The 19,812-nt window shown below is 31.3% G+C and overlaps 1 long non-coding RNA gene across 2 annotated transcripts in view; it reads left to right on the top strand.

Moving 5' to 3' along the window:
* LOC128190663 (uncharacterized) overlaps positions 1-17,355 on the top strand; it is a 36,048-nt gene extending 18,693 nt beyond the window's left edge. The window contains exons 2-3 of one of the 2 annotated variants that reach the window (XR_008244374.1): positions 15,510-15,709; positions 17,157-17,355. This is a non-coding gene — a long non-coding RNA (uncharacterized LOC128190663). The remainder of the gene's footprint in view (positions 1-15,509; positions 15,710-17,156) is intronic. The other variant, XR_008244373.1, reaches the window with a different exon arrangement.
* The last annotated feature ends 2,457 nt before the right edge of the window (positions 17,356-19,812 follow it).

Consider the following 19,812-nt stretch of genomic DNA (forward strand, 5'->3'; position numbering starts at 1 on the left):
CAAAATTAAATTTAAGAAAATAAAAGGAAATGCAGGCTAAGTAATCTCAATTTTAGTTTAAATATCTATTCCAATTAAGTAGTATAAGCTGGTAGACATTCTGATATTCTATTATTTCACTGAAGAATAGAAACTTCATATCTTACACAGATGTCTACATCACTGCAGATGGCTTTATTTTTATTATCCTTTAAGTTGAGGGGAAAGATAGAGACCTTGACCTGACCTTAATGCGAAAACAAGATGGTCAAAATTGATTAAACTGATAGAATTTTTTGGTTATATGATCTGTTTGACTGTGTCAAAATATCATAAATTTATTAATAAAAGAATAATGTTTGATAACGAGAAGACTCCTTGCGTGACACTGATGACGTAAAGTGAATATAACTATTAAGAAAGGATTGATCGGAAGTAAAAAAATTTCAAAAGAAGTTTTTCACCACTCGCGATGGAAGCTTGATTCGAACAATCCCACTTTTGATCTACTTGGTGTTAAATTTTCTGTTAATTTGAATGAAATGGTAGAACTAAATTACCCATCAAAATTTTTGGAAGTAACCCGTTTGATAAAGCAATGGAAATTAAGAAATCTTACAACAGTTGGAAGATTGATTGTGATTAAAACACTGATAATACCAAAACTTAACCACTTAATCCTAACTATACCAAAACCTAGTGTAGAATACCTTCAACAGTTTGAGAAAGAAATTTACATTTTTTTTATGGGGAGGCAAAGTCCATAAGGTAAACAAAAACATTATAATTCAAGATTACAGATATGGAGGGTTAAAAATGATAGAATATATGGAATGTGTTTGTGCATTGAAATCTACATGGATAAGAAGACTAATCCACTCTAATACAAAGTGGGTAAAACTGTTTGAATCAGAATTAGGATTAAAAATAGAAACCCTATGGGAAAAAGGTTCAGACTTTATTACCAATATTAGCAATACGATAAGTAACAAGTTTTGGAAAAAAGTTTTATTCGATTGGGTTAACATTGTCCTATAGCCAAAATTACATAAAAGTACTTAATGAACATATATGGTTTAATCTTGTTATTAAAATTAATAACTCATCAATTTTTATTAAGAATTATTTCAACTGTGGTTATAAATTTATTAAAGATTTGATGACAGAAGAAGGCAATTTTGTAAGCCTTGAAACTCTTAGAAACTTAGGACTCAGGACCATTTATTCCAAATTCCCTCAGTATTTTTCACAAACAAAGCAAAGGAAGTAAGGATATGTATTATGTACTCATCGATAACAAAAAGAATCAATTCGTTCAGTAAAGAAGTGGACAGAAACTGGATTTACTTATACAGAAATAGAATGGAATAATATTTTTTAACTCCCATTTAAAACCTCGAAAAAATCCAAATTTCAATGGTTGCAATTCCAGATTTTACATAGAATTTTGCCAACAAATGAGTACCTTTTCAAACTCAATATAATTGATTCGCCAGCCTGCTCTGTCTGTAATCAAGATATAGAAACTATAGAACATTTATTTGTGGACTGTTTTCATGTCAAATAAATATGGCTCTACTTTGAATAATGGTTAAGAAGCAAGTTAATTTTTTAATGACATTTGATAAAAAAAAAAACTATACTTTTTGGTAAATTCAAAAACAGAAATATGTATAGACTTCAAAACATATTGATTCTTACAGTAAAACAATTTATTTTTGCCAGTAAATATAAGAATGTCCCAAACCTCTCGACGGTCATGTTAAAATGAACTGTCACTGATAGAATACATATTAAGAAACTACTGTTGCTGAAGAATTGTAAATTTGCTGAGTATGAAAAGTGTTGGCAAACTATTTGTGATTTGTTATGAAATGTGATTATAATAGCTGCAAGGAAATAGTAAGCAAATAATGGCACAAGAAAATATACTATTATGTATCCTCTTGCATATGTATGACTTTTTGATAGATAGTGTTCCCCTGTCTTTCTCCACCCTCTTTCACACCCCCCCCCCCCAACCTCTTAACTAAAAATACTCAAACTTCCATGGTTGATAAAAGAAAGTTTTCGAGATTGTTTGTGCATATATATGTCTGTTTGTCGGTGTATACACTTTTCCGTGCATGTGCATGTTTATCTTCGGTATGTGACTGTGTTTATTTTATACTTATATCTTAAATCTTAAATGAAGTGAGTATGTAATGAGTATGCACTGTAAACTAAATTTATAAGAAGATGTGAATAATTTGTACATGAAAGTTTGAATAAAAAAAAACAAACAAAAAAAAAAAAAAAAATTTTCTCTGAACAAACATTTTCATATTTTGGGTAATCTATTTTCAATGTTCTGAACATACGAATTTACAGACAGACATAATAACTTGCATGAAAGAAAAATGAAAGTTACTATGTTAAAAATTATGATTTCGTTTTTTGTTTTTTAATTTTTTGCTTTTATTCTGATCACTTTTTGTCTCTCTGTTCGTCGGTAACCTTTTCACATTTTTTTGGCTTCTTCAGAACCACTTGGCAAATTTCAACCAAACTGTGCACAAAGCATCATGAATGAAGGAGATTTAAGCTTATTAAAATGAAGGACCATGCCTTCTTCCAAAGGGAGATCATTAGGAATTATTGAAAATTTGTTGGTATAGTCCAAAAATCATCTTATCAAAATCATTTGGCCAGAAAAGCTGAACTTATGTGAATGCATCCTCTGGTGGTGTATATTTAAGTTTGTTCAAATTATGATTCCTAGTGGTAGGGTGTGGATACAATGGGAGGCTCGAATTTTAACTAAGGAATGTATAGGGAAAGTTTAAAAATCTTCCCCAAAACAATTTGGTCAGAAGAGTTAAAACTTGTGTGGAAATATCCTCAGGTAGTGTAGATTCAAGTTTGTTAAAATCATAATCACTGCGGGTAGTGTTTGGCCACAATGTGATGCAATTTTCACATAAAAATATGTAGAGCAAAATTTTAAAATCGGTTCAAAACCATTTGTCCAAAAAATCTGAAACTAGTGAGGAAACAGTTTAGGTAGTGTAGATTCAGGTTTGTTCAAATACTGATCTTAAGGGTAGAGTGGGGCCACAATGAGGAAGTCAAAGTTCTACATACTAGGAATATGAATATTATCTTCTTAAAACCATTTGGCCAAAAAAGGGTACCTGTGTGGATGCTTCCTCATGTAGGGTAAGTTCAAGTTGGTTCAAAACATAATCCACTGGAGTAGGGTGGGCTCACAATAGTGGGTCGAACTTATACAGAAGATAAGAAGAGAACATCTTTGAAAATCTTCTTAAAACTATTTGGTCAGAAAATCTTAAACTTTTGAGGAAGCATCTACCTCAGTAGAGTAAATTTAAGACTAATAAAATCATGATCCCAGGAGGTAGGATGGGGCCACAAGGGAGTCAAATTTTTACAAAAGAAGAAATAGAGAAAACTTTTTAAAAATCCTCTTCTCCAAAATCGATCAGTCAATAAAGCTGTATATTTAGTTAAGGTATCTCACTCCTCACGTTTTGATTTCATTACGCATATGATCATTATATTTGAAATGAATATAAATTTATTTATTTAATCATCACAAAAGAATTATTATTTCATAATAACACAACATTCATAAAGAAAATCCATTTGAATTCAAGAAACAGACAAGTTTTGGGAGGAACTATTTTTTGTGCGGACGGTTTTTTAGACGAAAATGACAGAAACAAGCAATTTTATGAATTTTCAATATACTTTTCTTTTTATCATATGTTATTCATTATTTACATTTATAACGTTCGATAGGTTTTTAGCATATTCTATAGGTTCTATGTGACATGTACAAAATTAAATCTTGAGAGAGTGATAGACGTTTAGCATAAAATCATGCAAATATTTATAAAATGTCTGATTTTTTAAATCCTTTACGAGAATTTTACCTTTGAAGCAATATATCTAAAGTTTGACATCACTGCCCCCCACCCCAATTTTTCTCATGTCAAAATGATACTGAATACATATCAAGGCAAACTGAATGAATCTTATAAAATTCTTAATATTCAAAAAGTTTTTTTTTTTCAAATCAAATTGTAGCTATAATAAAAATTTTCTATTTTAATTGCAAAAAGGTCACACACAAATATATGCAGCTTCGTAATTTTTTTTTTCGTAATTCCTCTATTCAGTGTGACCTTTGTACATAATTAAAAAAAAATATTTGAAGAAATAAAATTGCTTAATAAAAAATACTTACAACAAATCATAGCCAAGCTGAAATTGCATTTTAGGTACAAAAAGGTCAAATTAAATTGGCCATAACTTAGAGGGATGAACATTGACCCCCTCATTATCTTTGTATTTTTTAAGGATGTTTTGTCTTTAGATTTCAATGGAATACGTCTGAAGAAATTATTGAAACAAGAACATTGAGGAGGGGGGTACCTCAAAGCAAAACTCATATAGTGTAGATTCAAGTTTGTCAATATCACGATCTTGGCGGTTAGAGTGGGACCACAATGCGGTGGTGTCAAAATTTTACATATGTATATATAGAGAAAAATTCAAATATTCAAAAACATTTGCCTTGAAAAGCTGTCACTTTAATTAAAACAACCTCAGACAGTGTTGATTCAAATTTGTCAAAATCACTATCATAGGGTTAGGGTGGGCCCATTTATGGGTCTAATTTTACAAAGGAAATTTTTTTAATAATTTTCGAAAAACTCAAATTAGTGTTAAGATATATGGTATAACTTATATGCAAGCATGTTGATATATTGTTGACTTTAATTGTTTAGACTGTGGCCCTTGGACAATATTTGGCTTTAAAAGTTTGACGTAGGTTTACATGTATAAGTTAGACCTTCTTGATAACTGCAGTGTCAATATGTTATATGATATTATCCTGTTACAAAAGGGGCTTCATATTTAAGATGAGAATAACTTGAGAAAATTTTGAAAAAAAAAACTTTTTACACATGATCTATTCTACTACATTGTTTAGATATTTTGTATATGACTTCATAAAGCTGGTTTTATTATGGCTATTGTTGTCCAGGTGAGCGGTGTGGTCCATTAGCCTCTTGTTTGCCAAAAAAACAACTCGTATATCAAAAGTTATTGACATTTCAAACTGTCTCAAAATCCATAATTCAAGATCACGATTCCTTTTTACGATGCATTTGATAAATGAGTTATCTACTAGTTATTAAACTCAAAAAAATGTTTTCCAGAAAGTGCATTTTAAAGACTATAATGAAAAGAAATATATTTGTTGTAATAATCAGATGACGAAATTAAAATTGAAACCAAAGCAGTTTTGATTCTATAGAGAGTTCAAATATTTTGTTTCAAGCTAAAAATATGTAACTCTTTACTTGTTACCTTGGTAGAGATGTGTATGATGTCTTTTGTTTATCTAATAAGAAGTACAATGTGTAGGTATAATTACAGTTGTCATTTCACAATAAAATACGAGTAGGGTTAATAATAATTGGTCTGAATTCTTAAAAATGTTTGGAGGATGAATATCTAGTATACATGTATGAGTTAACTTTGATAAACAACAGATCTTTAACTTCATTATATATTGAATAATTCGCCTACATTTCCGTAACATGTACTAACAAAGCTTCTAGAAACAGTAACTTATTATCTTACGTAATTTGGTATTTTACTATATGCGATGTAATTCGCCCATTTCTATCTTTTATCAGCTGAAAATAATTTTCTAAACTTTTTCCTACACATATCGCTAATCCGCACCATTTTTCTGAGATGTTCATTTTCAGAATTGATTCTTAAAGCTCTTTACATTTCAAGTCATCCCTAATAACTCTTCCCATTAATATAGCTTTAAGTGCTGCATGAAATTCAAAAATATCATTTTAGTATTCCACGACTGTAATCTTGCACGGCATTACGTTTCTTTACTCTACGTACTAAAACAACAGTATAGGAAATGGAAAATATCTTATTGAAATGTTTTAAATGGTTAAGTATTTGGTATTTAAGGATATTACTAATGTTTCATTATTGATTGAAATTCGCCCAATAAGTGTTAATTTTCTTGATTTTTGTGAGAGAAAGGTAACATACATCATTTGATGATTTTTGGTACGAATCTAAACAGTTTTTTGGATCTTTGTAAAATTTGATTTTAAGCCTGACACTAAGTCTAAATAAAGTCTAAGTTTTCCTATGATACATTTTTTCATTTCTTAATAGTGTTACTAAATTTTTACATTAAAGTAGAGAAAAGTATGTGAAAATTGAATCGCTTTGTTTTTAACATGAGTAATACCGATATATTGAAATAATACCATTTTAGATAGTTTTGAAACAGACAACCTTTGTTTTTGTTTTCATTTAAAAAAAACGTATCAATAACGATGTTAAATGGTGTTTATACGTAAAACAAACCTAACTCAAGTCAGGATTTAGGCCAATATCCATGCCACACACACCAAATTAAAAGTGAAATAGATCAAAATTCATCTTGTTTCTTAATTTTTAGAATTGCGAGAATATTAATTTGATTATGAAGAATATTTTTGTGTATTTCTGGCATTTTCTAATTTTCGATTTTATGCTACATATCTAAGGTTTTATATTTATCCTATAATTTTATGATCAAAACATCCAGAAAACCGGCAGCAATTATTGTATATTTGAAGACGTGTTTTCTGTTTATCAAATTAATCTTTGTTCAGACAACATGTAAAATGTGATTCATAACTTCAGACTGAAGTTTGTCAGTTTGTCAGATGGCAACAGCTGGCTGTCATCTTTATAATGAATTTCGACGCAAGCTAAAATGGCAAAGGTAAACATCTAAAGAAATTGTTGGAGATAATGGCCATTGTAAGCAGTAAGCATTTACTGAACAAGGAGAGATATTCCATCACCCACCCCCATCCATCCACTCCTCCTAAAAATACCTACCTGAGTGTTATAGTTGTGGTTTATATTAGATTATACGGATACAGAGTACAATGAAACTATTATATTTCTTTTGCAGGTAATAATATCATTCAAGATTTTTGTGTCTAGAGCAAGGGTTATTAATTTCAATATGATTAGAGCAAGGGTAATTGTTTTCATGACCCTTCATTTATTTTCCAGTCTTTTTAAACACATAGTTGTGGTTCATAGCCATTTCCGATCTGATAAACATTAATAGCTGATTGAGAAAAAAGTTTAATTAAAATTTTATTGAACCCATTACATTTTTTTTTGTATTTTCTTATTGAACCAACCTTTTTTCTCCGTTGCGTTTGCTTATCAGTCATCAGGGGGTCTTATGATCTGCGCATTAAAGCTTATCTTCATCCTATTTTTCCAAATGAAACTTTTTCCCAACTTTTTCATATTACAAAAAAAATACCATAAATCAAAATATGCAGAATATAAATATGCCAAGGTAGCTGATTTATAAGTTTTGACATACAGTGTTTGTGATTTAGCTCTATAACTTAATGGCAAATTTTGCAGAATATAAAACTAATCGATAGATAACTAGCAGTAAACATTTATCTGTCAACAGCTGGCAAAAAAATGGTTGGCATTTGGCAACTGACATTTCATTGTCATATAATAAACTCCATTGAATATACTTTTTAAGCTCTCCTGAACCAAAGAAACAAAAATTTGACATTTACTTTTGGATTTTTAATGTCGATGATGTTTTTTAAATGCTATATCGTAATTAGAATGTCAAATATTGAATGACAAGCAATATACAGAGATCAGAATTCTTTGTTTTGTAAACAGAGCTCGAGTCTTGTAATTGTTTACATATGTGTTGTATTGGTGTAAGTTTTAATTAAGTGTTGCTTTTTGGTTGATAATAGTATCAATGAACACATTAAATTAATTTATATTGTTTTCCACGAGTCTTTTTGTCAAAAGAAATATTAATTTCTTACTTTACCTCATTTGGAAACAAATAGAAGACTCGAGCTTTGTTTTCATAGCAATGAATTCTGACCTCTGTATGTCATTTGTAACTTGACTTCTAACATTAAAAATTCTTGTCAATCATTCAAAATGCACAAGTAAACCATTTTATACATGAAACTTGTTGCAAAACATCCTTAATAAACTCTATGTCATAAAAATAATGGGCTAAATCCTTTCTTAAAAGGAGATAACCATTCAACAGTGGACACATAAGATGTATGGCTTATATCTTTTTTTTCTCAGAAACCCCTGCACCAGAAATGCCAGTATTTATATCAACCCTACTTAAAAAGGTGAAAATTCTTAATGTCAAACCGTGGTCCCGGAACCAGTACTGGTGTCCCAGAAGGTGTCCATTGTTCAATATCAATATGTATAGGATTTTTTTTACATTTTCTTCTCTACAATAACTATGCTGTAACGGGATGAGCGGAGGCTACTCCAAACAACAACAAGACTTCTTAAATTTAACAAAATTTAATAACAAAAAAAATAAGAGAAAGAAAGAAAAGATAGAAATATAAACACTAAACCACACAAACACTCACACAACTTTCACTCAACAAGAAAAAATATGATGTTTATACAAATGACCAAAAATAAATTAGAAGAGTGTCCGAATCTCCGGGGCTGTAGTCCTGGACCAACTACGGACAACCACAACTAGAGTAGTTTCGTCACCACAATCATCATCATCACCATCGCCATCATAATCATCGACACTATCGTCAACATCATCGCCTACAACACCATAATCACAAAAGACATCATCGTCATCACCATAACATCATCGTCGTCATCAACATGAACATCGCATCGTCATCGACTTCACCATGAACGACATCATCTACACCATCATCATCGACATGACCATCATCATCATCGTAGTCATCGACATCATTACATCATCTTCATCGACATGACCATCATCATCGTCGTCGTCATCATCACCATAACATCATCGTCGTCATCAACATGAACATCGCATCGTCATCGACTTCACCATGAACGACATCATCTTCTCAACATCAACAATATGACACTACAATAAGTGTACAAGTGACACCATAACACCATAATAAAAACAATATTGTATAATACATCATATAAGTATCTCACTGATAGTATCAAACTAAGATAATGTATAAATAGTATTATATTAAAGGCAACATCTCAAAATATTGTAAGTATATGGTAACTAAGTTATTTGTTTACAGTAAACAATATGGCGTCTGAGACTTCCGGTGACGCACTTCCGCCCAAGTAGTTAAGTGGAAAAAGTGACAATAAATTGTAAAATAAAATAACGCATAGAAAATAGCCCTTTAAATCACCGTTTCTTTATACAGCAATAGCAAAAACTGTACTATAGAAAAAGACGAATTCCATTTAAACACTCTCGCTAAAGTCACACATCAGTGAACACACAGGTAACTCTACAGTGAACAATGGTCAAGGTGACTTTATAGGACGACTGCGTAATACTAATAAAAAGGCAAAAATTTACAAATAAACTACACCAAACTAAATAAATACTTACCACGGTCAGCTATCCGTGTCCGCGTCAAATGCTGAACTTGTGAAACTAAAACATGCCACACAGGCTTCTAACACGATACCCCCTTCACACACTAAGCACGTCTGTATTGCTGGACAGCTCGGCCGGGTATAACTTAGCGCCTATTGTTAGGGTCGGCCAAGCACGTTGCAAAGAATTATGGGAAAAATAAAATCGGGTGTGTTCGATATGAACAGTGATTGTCACATATGCTAAGATTTGTGATATGACTAGCCAAGCATCCTTAGATATTATAGATTATAAATTGTTCAAACCATGATCACTAGGTCAGTACTGGTGCTCAAAGAGGGGTTCAAAGTTTAACATAAAAATATATAGGGACTAACTCATTAGAGAAATATGAAGGGAAACTTCTTAAAAGATCTTCTTTTAAAAGGAATGCAATGCCATATTTTGTGATTTCACTATGCATGCATCCGCAGATAGGGTTGATTGTAAAGGCGCCAATAGTAGGGCCCGAGAGGTATTTCAAAGTTCAATATAGAATATATAGGTAAAATGTTTGACAATCTTTTCGAAAATTACAATGCTATAATTTATGATATTACCATGCAAGCGTCGCCAACGGGTGTTAAGAAGAAGTTACAGGGGTTTTTTCAGTGTATGTCCGAAAAACAAAGGTTGTTTAAAACTCTTGAAAACACATATTGAATAGGTGTGTGTAAAAAGTACTAAGTAAGTCACTTTTATTCTCTTTTCAAAAGAAATAAAAATCTTAACATTCTGGCATATTCTTAAAATGTAGTCAAAATGAAAGAAATAGCAAGTATTCTCAAAGTTTTTCGAACAGAAAAATGTGTCAACAGCCATCAACCATAACGATAAAGATATCTTAAGTGATATTGAATATGTTATCATTCGGTAGACTTTATGCTGATGATAATTCATTACAGCATTGTGATTTATACACTAAAAACATTGAAATTGTATTGGACCATGATCTGAAAATTCTCAGCGACTGGTCTGACAAGTGGTTATTGAAATTTAATCCGTCCAAAACAAAAGCTGGGTTTTTTTCACAAAAAAAACATGTATAAGAATTTCCAAGGTTATTTTTTCAAGGGTGTCAACTGGACTATGTTTCAACCCACGGACATCTTGGATTACTTTTTTTCTAACGACTTAAGTTGGTCTCAATATATTAATAATATAGTAAATAGTGCTTATAAAAAATTAGGACTTTTAAAAAAGCTTAAGTTTACTCTAGGTAGAACAAATTTATCAAAAATGTATATCACATTTATTAGACCAGTTCTTGAATACGCTTCTGTAGTATGGGACGGTTGCATTATGTTTGACATGGAGAGATTAGAAAAAGTTCAATTAGGTGCTGCAAGGATTGTTACTGGTTTACCCATTTTAGCATCTACATAACCTCTCTACACAGAAACTGGCTGGGAACCTCTTCTCAGTCGACGTAATAAGGCTAAATTAATAACCATGTTTAAAAATTCATACAAATCAAGTACCTAAGTACTTGAGCAACATTATTCCTCCTGTAACCAAAAATGTTTCAAAATATCGCACAAGAAATAGTGAAAATTATACTGTTCCAATCAGCAAATTAGAACTTTATAAAAAATCTTTTGTACCCAACACTATTCGGAAATGGAATTCTCTCAGTTTAGAAGTTATGGAAGCAACGTCTCTCAACATATTCAAGAAAAATATTACTGAAAGTATTCCTCAACCTCCGAAATATTTTTCATTCGGTAAACGCACTATCAATATTTTGCATACCAAATTGAGACACAGTTGTATTTTGAATTATGATCTGTAGAGAAGAAACATTATTGAATTACCTAATTGTATTTGTGGTCAAAAGGAGGATCTTTATCATTTTTTCTTGTGTGCAAGAATTATGTAAATGCTAGAAACAATCTATTTGAACTACTTTTTAATAGGCTTGAAGAAACAATCTTAATAAATTCACATTTGCTTCTTTGGGGTAGTGACAATCTGTCTTATAATACAAACTGCTTTATCTTTTCAGCAGTTCAAAATTTTATCAAATAGTCTGGAAGATTTAATAATTGATTTTTCTTGTTTATGCTATTTTATACTGTATGTCAACACTATTTATTATATATTTGCAAATACTTTGTAAATGCATATTCATGAATATTACTATTATAAAGTTAATAACTATAAGTAACATGTAACAAAAATGATAATTGTGTATATTGTATGTATTATCATTAAGAGAGGAACACGTAAGTTGTAAGAACTTGTTTCCAATCCTCTTGTGTAGTTGTTCAAATCAAATCAAGTGATATCGCAAGATGAAGCTATTAATGAATATTATTGTGGGCAATGGCTGCTGACACATTTTCCTGTTAGAGAAACTACTAAAAACATCGATGTCCTCTGCCCGGTTTTAAATGCGCTACGCACATTTATGAAGTTTTCCGGTCAATTTTTCCTTTGATACGTCGATCGATAGAAAAATCATCAAATTCATATGAACTTAAGATGTAATATCCAAATGAAAAGTAAGTTTCAATGATCTTTTTATACATTGTTATTATGTTTTGTCAATAAATGAGAACTTTGGCGATTTTACAATATTTTAGAAGACTTCCATGTCTAAAAATTTAGAAAGTGATACAAAAACTGTTTTCCAGGTGAGCGTGTAGCCCATTGGCTCTTGTTCAAATTGTGATTTATAGCAAACTAAAACTTTTGTTCTAGCGCCAGTTTCATTCAGATGAACATCATCCTTTGTTAAACAAGTCTATTTTTAAGTTTTTCAAAGCCATCAAATTGAAATTCCTGTATGGGTACTAGCGCGAACTAGAGGGTTTTTCCCTCTTTTTTTTGGGGGGGGGGGGGGGGGAGGGGGGTCTTTTTTTATTTTATTTACTTTTTTGAATTTATTTGAGGTCTCGTTTTACGGTTTCAGCTAAGTCAAAGTACGTTTTCTGAGAAATAGACAAACATTTTCGTTGTAGTATACTTTGTTGTACTTGTTGTCCACTGCTCACCTTTTTGCATTCTCCAGAACCATATTTTGCGCAAAACATCCTTTGGTAAAGGACTCAAATGAAAGGCCATAATTACTTCAAAATCTAGATATATAAGAGAAAGTTAAATATCGTGATGTATCTTTTTCTGGATAGAACCAAAATTAGAGTATACAAAATATATAAAAAGATATCTTCACTTATTGATTACATGGAAAATGTTTGTTCTATTCGTGAACCCCATTGCCCACGAAGGGGTCCTTTTTGTTTTCAAAGTTTTGTTATACTCTTATGGAAATTAGTAGAAATCATCTTAAAAGATTACTCTTCCGAAGAATATGAAGGTCGCTATTCGTGAAATTAATAAAGATTGTATAAAGTATACCAAAATTATAAGTTAAGACATGCCGATATTCATGCGTGTCAGATAGAAGTCCAAAACAGAATAGGGGGCTTTTTTTAGAAGATTTAGAGAGGTATTCTTCTGAAGTAAATAGAGGTTAACATGTGTTAAATCATTATTAAATGGAATTAGTATGGAAATGTAACAGATTAATTCACTCGTGATCTTTGGAACATAGGGAAGGTCAATTTTAGTTCGAAAATTATTGGAAAACTCTCTTAGACCATGATAGACCGCATGTTGTGCATTAGTCATCAAAAAACTCATTTCATTGTATATATTTACATCATTCTTTTAAACCATTAGATATTAAACCTTGGTTAAACGCCCTCTCTAGCTTATCAGGTTTCAATACACGGCTAGGGGTTTTTTGCATTGAACAGTACCCGAATGATAACGCTGAAAAATTGTGCGAGATATTCCGAGTGCCTTCCGAATGGAGAAAAGATGTCAAAATTTCCCATTAGGGGAAATTGGGTAAATGGGACACTTTTCGATGAAATTTCAAACTACTCAAAAATGATGTATGAATTCTCATATTTTTAAATGCATTAAACTGTTCTGCATTAGTGTTAGATAACGGTAATAAAGTTTTGTTTTGTTTTCAATGGATAAACATAAACAAAAAAGTTTATATTTGTTTCTTATTTTCCCAGTTACCCCTATATGTTAGGGTAACTGGGACAACCGTTCATTTGCAGAATGTCATTGATACGTTTGTTTTCTTAAGACTTGTGAACACTTCTAATGCAGTCGAAGACAATTTTTTAGGAGTTGAACATAACATATTCAATATACTAGTACCTAGGCCGTAACGCCAACGCATGGAAGGGATGTTTAATGGCTAATGTGTGTGCTTATTGGTTTTATAGTTTTGACAGTCGTATGCACGTAAATAAAATACCTTTGCTGATAAAATTTAACATCAATATTATGTTTAATCTTTTCATTCTATGAATTTTGTGTAAAATATCAAATTATTCTTTAAAACGGTGTATTATCAACTTTTTTGTAAACGGTTTTTAGCTTTCATTTTCAATTCAAAATGAATATGATTTAATTTTTTTTTTCGTGCGGAAGGGTTTTTGGGAGTTGATTTTAATCAACTCTCCTATGCACTTACTCGGGCAAACCGAAAGTGAAACAGTGTTTGGACCTAAGCACAAATCAATACCGCTGACAACACTTAGTTCCTGAAAATAATCGATAAATTCAGATGCAATGTTTTTCAAGAAAACCTACTTATTAATACCATGGAAATAGTAAGATTTTAAATGGTACAAATAGTTTAGATATTTTTTGAAGTCGTATGTATTCATACGCTAGACTTTTATGTACTAGTCTCGTTCAACCAGACGCTCGAATGTCTCCGTTAATATCCGACAAAACAGAGTCTCTCTTGCTTGTCGGAGATAAACGGAGACAGTCGAGCGTTTGGTTGAACAATTAGAGTTCAATCTTGCCTGGATCCATACAATTTCTCAGAAATATTTCGACTACTGATACTACTTGCCATGCAAATCACATATCGCTGATTTTAAAATAAATAATAATCGATAAAATCAACTCCCGTCAGTACTTCAGTACTTTGATTTTTTAGACGAAAATGACAGAAACAAGCAATTTTATGAATTTTCAATATACTTTTCTTTTTATCATACTTTATTCATTATTCACATTTTTCAAATTTGATAAGTTTGTAACATATTCTATAGATTCTGTGTGACATGTACAAAATTAAATCTTGAGAGAGTGATACACGTTTAGCATAAGATCATGCAAATATATATAAAATGTCTGAATTTTTTTAAACCAAATTTTGCGAGAATTTTACCATTGAAGCCATATATCTTTGACATCACTGACCCCCATGTTTTATTAAGTCAAAATGGTACTTCTCAAGAAATTCTTGATACAAGAACATTGAGGAGTGCAATACCTTAAACGAGTTCTACCAAACGTAATTCAACTGGAATTTGGTATATTTTTCACCGAGAGTGGACTCTTTTAAACGGCCACTGCCGTGATACATGTAGTAATTTGCCTGCACCACTTCTTTAATTAACACCATTGCGCGCGCATAAAGTATAAAAACAACAAAATACTAGGCCGATACAATATAGTACATGTTTCTTTTTACTAAAAATAACGCATGCGTGTTGAATTAAAAAAATTTCAGGTTGTATAGAAAAGTAATCAAAAAATATTCCATCCAAAATTTGACAAAGTTATTATTGTTAGAGTATAGAGTATACATAACATTGGTAAATGATTTGTAGATTTTTATTATTTTTGTATTTTATTTTTTTTACGAAAATCCGGTTTTTTTTACTTCCATTTAATTTAGTTTAGCTCAGTCGACACCTATATAATACATAAATAAATCAACTAACATTTTAAAAATTATCTATAGATTTAAAAAAAAAATTAATGAAATTTCATATTTAATCGGCCTATATTTAATCTTTTATGTAATGAAAATCAAAAGTTTTGTTTCATTTTGATGAAATACTTTTTGTCTATCTTCTGCAACCATTGCCAAACAACGCTGGATATTCCAAAATATACATTATATGTACTCGATGATTAATGCCTTGTTAGGAATATATCATACTTACCGGGTTTTTAGTTATTTTCAGGAAGTAACAACAGAGTTGTCTCTCTTGTCGCAAACGAAAAAAGGACAAAATGGGACTGGTAGATGTTGTCTACAGAGGAGTTTTCAGGCGGTCCTCGACATTCGCCGTAGCTATTCTTGGCGGGGCCATCGTCTTTGAAACATACTTTAACGAAATATGTGATAAATGGTTGGCACAACATAATGCAGGCGTAAGTATTTGACCTTGTTTTCGGAAGTTCGAATTTCCTCCTTGGAAATTAAATCATGATTTGTTAAAACTTAAAGTGTTTAATCTATTTACCAAGATATAATGTATAAATATTCTGTTTCATTGTGATTTAGTTACACACATTTATATTGCCATTTATAAGCAAGTTTTTTTCTGTAACCCTGCTGTTTCGGGGATTTGAAGACCCATCAGGTACAGACAGTGTTAGATTCACTTCTTGGGGATCAATCTCACAAACTGCAGGGTTTCCAAAAAAAAAAAATGCTTACCAGTTGTTGTTCCTTTAATGTATATGTACGCGGAATCATTAAAAAATATACCAAACACATTATATACACTTTGCACAATTAATTTTTATTTATGGAATAAATTAAATATTCTAATCTCATGAAGATCCGACAAGACAGAAATTTTTTTACTAACGTGTCTCCTGAATCTCATACCAGTGCCACACAAAGACATCAGTAAAAAGTTTTCAGACTCAACGAATCTTGCAGGGATTATACTCTATTTCTCTGTATTAACATTATATTTGTCAGCTATAAGTCTACTGGCGTGCGATCAGTTTTCGCCAAGTACCAATTCTCACCAGTGCATTGTGACGTCATATATCAACACATAAAATTATATACGAAAAATGACGTCACTATGTACTGTAGAGAGACGGTACTCGGCAAGAACTGGTCGCACGCCAGTAGAGTTTCTGTTATATCAAATGAGGAATACGAACAAATTATATTTCTAACTGATAATGTCTTCATATAATCGTCCTGAGCATCATACTATTATAAGACATGACATAGAAAACAGGCAGATTATCTAACATGAACTAGGTACTTTTCAGACTGAGTTTTGTTTTTTTTTAAATTATAAAAGCCATTTTTTTGCATTAATAAATTGCTTTTGTGTTGTTTTTTATAAATACCAGTGTAAGTTAATATATTTCACTGATTGTCCATCATCAAAACTGATTCCTTGCTAAAAGGTACATCGGTCTCGCGATCTAAAACAAATTTGATTGGCCTTATTAGGAAAAACACTTAGCAATAAGAGCTGATAAAACCCACTTGTGCTGTATATTTTCTTTTTTCCATTTCTCTACAGGAAGTGATCATTCTCTAGATGGGTGCTTAATCCTAACTTACTCTTTTCTCTTTTTATATGTTACCTAGTACGAGACTGATGAGAAACTTTTAACCACTGTGCATATATGCGGAGTTTATTTGTACTCATCAAATAGAGTTATTTTAATATCTAATGAAAAACTCTGGTATATAATAATGGGATTGTGGAAATGATTCTAATATAAGGTATAATTTTCAAAATATTAAAAAGATACCTTATTTAAATATGGATATATATATATAAATCCTTTAAAGGCTTTCTATTTCTAGCTCTTTATTTTTTCTGTTTTCTTTTTTTTTCAGAAGCGGTATGCAGACATGAGAAAGCTTTATCCTATAGAGTCTGCTGAAGAAAGTTAGAAAAAACTGTTGTGATGGAAAGACTGCAGCCTGTGAATTTTTAGGATAAACAAATATTTATGTTTCACTCTTGTTCTGATCTGAACGAAATTGGATATGTAAAAAAGTCAACATGGTGATTCAATACATGTTATTAAACTTATTGCTTTCTTTTTTTTTTATAATTCATGCCGGCCCTGTTTTATGTATTCCCTAATAGAAGTTTAAACGTAGTTAAATGAAAAATTGATTAAAAAAAAAAACATCATCAGAAGAATAATGCTAGGATTTTGTTTACCATAACTCTAATCAGGTGATAAATGGGACCTGGACACTATTTCAGATGAAAATTTTATTTTTGATTTCTATTTATAAAATGGTTTACTTTTGTATTTTGAATGATTCACCAAAATTTGAATGTTAGAAGTCATGTTACAAGCGAGATGCAGAGGAAAGAAGTTGTTGTTATGTAAACAAAGCTCGAGTCTTATAAGTTTGTTTACAAATACTGTAAAGTAAAGAAATTGCCATTTCTTTATCAAAATAACTTGTGGAAACAAGATAGACTGATTCAATGGGTTCATGAACAAACAGCAACATTAGATTAAAACTTATACTAATACAACAAATATGTGAACATAACGGGACTCAAACTTTGTTTACAAAACAAAGAATTCTACCCTCTGTAACTCGATATTTGATTTTCAAATTTTGTCAAAGCATTGAAAACATCTATAATAACATTTCTAGACATAAAAATTGAAAAAATAAATTTTGAAAATGTTGAGCTCAAATCGTGTCCAAGTCCCTTTAAAGTAAAATGTTCCAGTCCTTGTATTGAGTTCATGGATACTTGTTGACAGTGCATTGATGTGGAGTTGAAATTTAAAAGTAGTAAAGTACATGTATATTTTATTGCCGTAATCAAGATTTAGTATGATACATTACAATTTGCTATATCTCATCACAATTTTCCTTTGGAAAAGTATATTTATACAAATTATTATGTGACTTTAAACACTAAATGAAAATGAATAATCCTTTTAAAGGTAACATTACATGTTAAAATTACTATCAATACAGTTTATAGCAAATAATAGTAGCCTAATACATTTTATTATACTTTCATGTTAAATACTGAAATCTGATTGGTTAAGACGCAGTTGATAATCCGTTCTATTACCCTCAGCGTTAGCAACACACTTGGCAACGGGTAACACAACAAATTGTTACATGCGTGTACACTATGCGCGTACGGTTCGCCATAGAATTTATGTCATACAGATATAAAAGCTGTTAAGTTTTCTTTAAAATTAAGACATTCAGTATAATAAAATAAATAGTGCCTTTTTAGGAGGGTAAGAGTTGAAATTGACACCCCTCAAAAACCATTGTCAACCTCCGCTTCGCGTCGGTCGACAATGGTTTTCTCGGGGTGTCAATTTCAACTCTTACCCTCCTAAACAGGCACTATTTATATATTGTTATACTTTCATGTTAAATACTGAAATCTGATTGGTTAAGACGCAGTTAATAATATTTACTATTACCCTCAGCGTTAGCAACGCACTTGGCAACGGGTAACATTAAAAAATATTACATGCGCGAAAATTATGCGCGTACGGTTCGCTGTAGAATTCACGTTATTCCTATATAAAAGCAGTAAAATTCTCTTAAAAATTTTAAAAAAGACATTCAGTATAACAAAATAAATAGTGCCTGTTTGGGAGGATAACAGTTGAAATTGACACCCCTCGAAAACCATTGTCAACCTCCGCTTCGCGTCGGTTGACAATAGTTTTCTCGGGGTGTCAATTTCAACTGTTACCCTCCCAAACAGGCACTATTTATATAATAAGCGTTAAGCGTGTTCTTGGGAATTGGTAAAAATTTACAGTGAGAAGTGCGAGTTGTCTCTCTTTGTCCTTTTACACTGTCTATAACAACCCCCCCCCCCCCCCCCCCCCCCCGGGTCAGAAAAACAAATAGGTCGTCCGATTTGATTTTCTTTTTTTCAGACCAGGAGCTATAGCATGTCATTTGGGCTTAGAATAGTATGTGTTTTAGCCACAGGCTTGTTTTGGGTCTGTTTTTAATATTTTTAAATCGTGAAAGGGCGTATTTTGCGTTTATTTAAATGGTAAAAAAATCGCAAAAGTTCAAAGATTCGAGACTATAATTTTGGATACTACAAATTTTTAAACACTTTCGATGTCTTTTATTTAGCTCATGCGACTCTAAAATTGTGAATTGTTTTGGGTTCGAGTCCTACCGGTGTTTTCATTATTTTCCCCCGCTTATTTTTAACTACTGAATATTGTGTTTTTAATAACCTGTCACTATGTACAGAAATACCAAAATTAAATGCGTTTAACTGCACATGCTTATGCAATTTGTCTGCGAAGCGGCAGATGTTTGATGTCGATTTTGCATGGGAAGAAATCATAATATTTGATAGATAGTTTACATCTATCTATATTCTGATAGAAGTTTAACTATTTTATTATGTCGATCTTCTTTCTGCTACATGTACATGTCTATGAATATTAATGTTGTTCTATTTTACACATTTTAACTTCGTCAAAGAGGAAATGTCACGATTTGAGTTAAACTCGTTTTT

The sequence above is a fragment of the Crassostrea angulata genome, chromosome 6 (assembly GCF_025612915.1).
Source record: "Crassostrea angulata isolate pt1a10 chromosome 6, ASM2561291v2, whole genome shotgun sequence".
Taxonomy (NCBI): domain Eukaryota; kingdom Metazoa; phylum Mollusca; class Bivalvia; order Ostreida; family Ostreidae; genus Magallana; species Magallana angulata.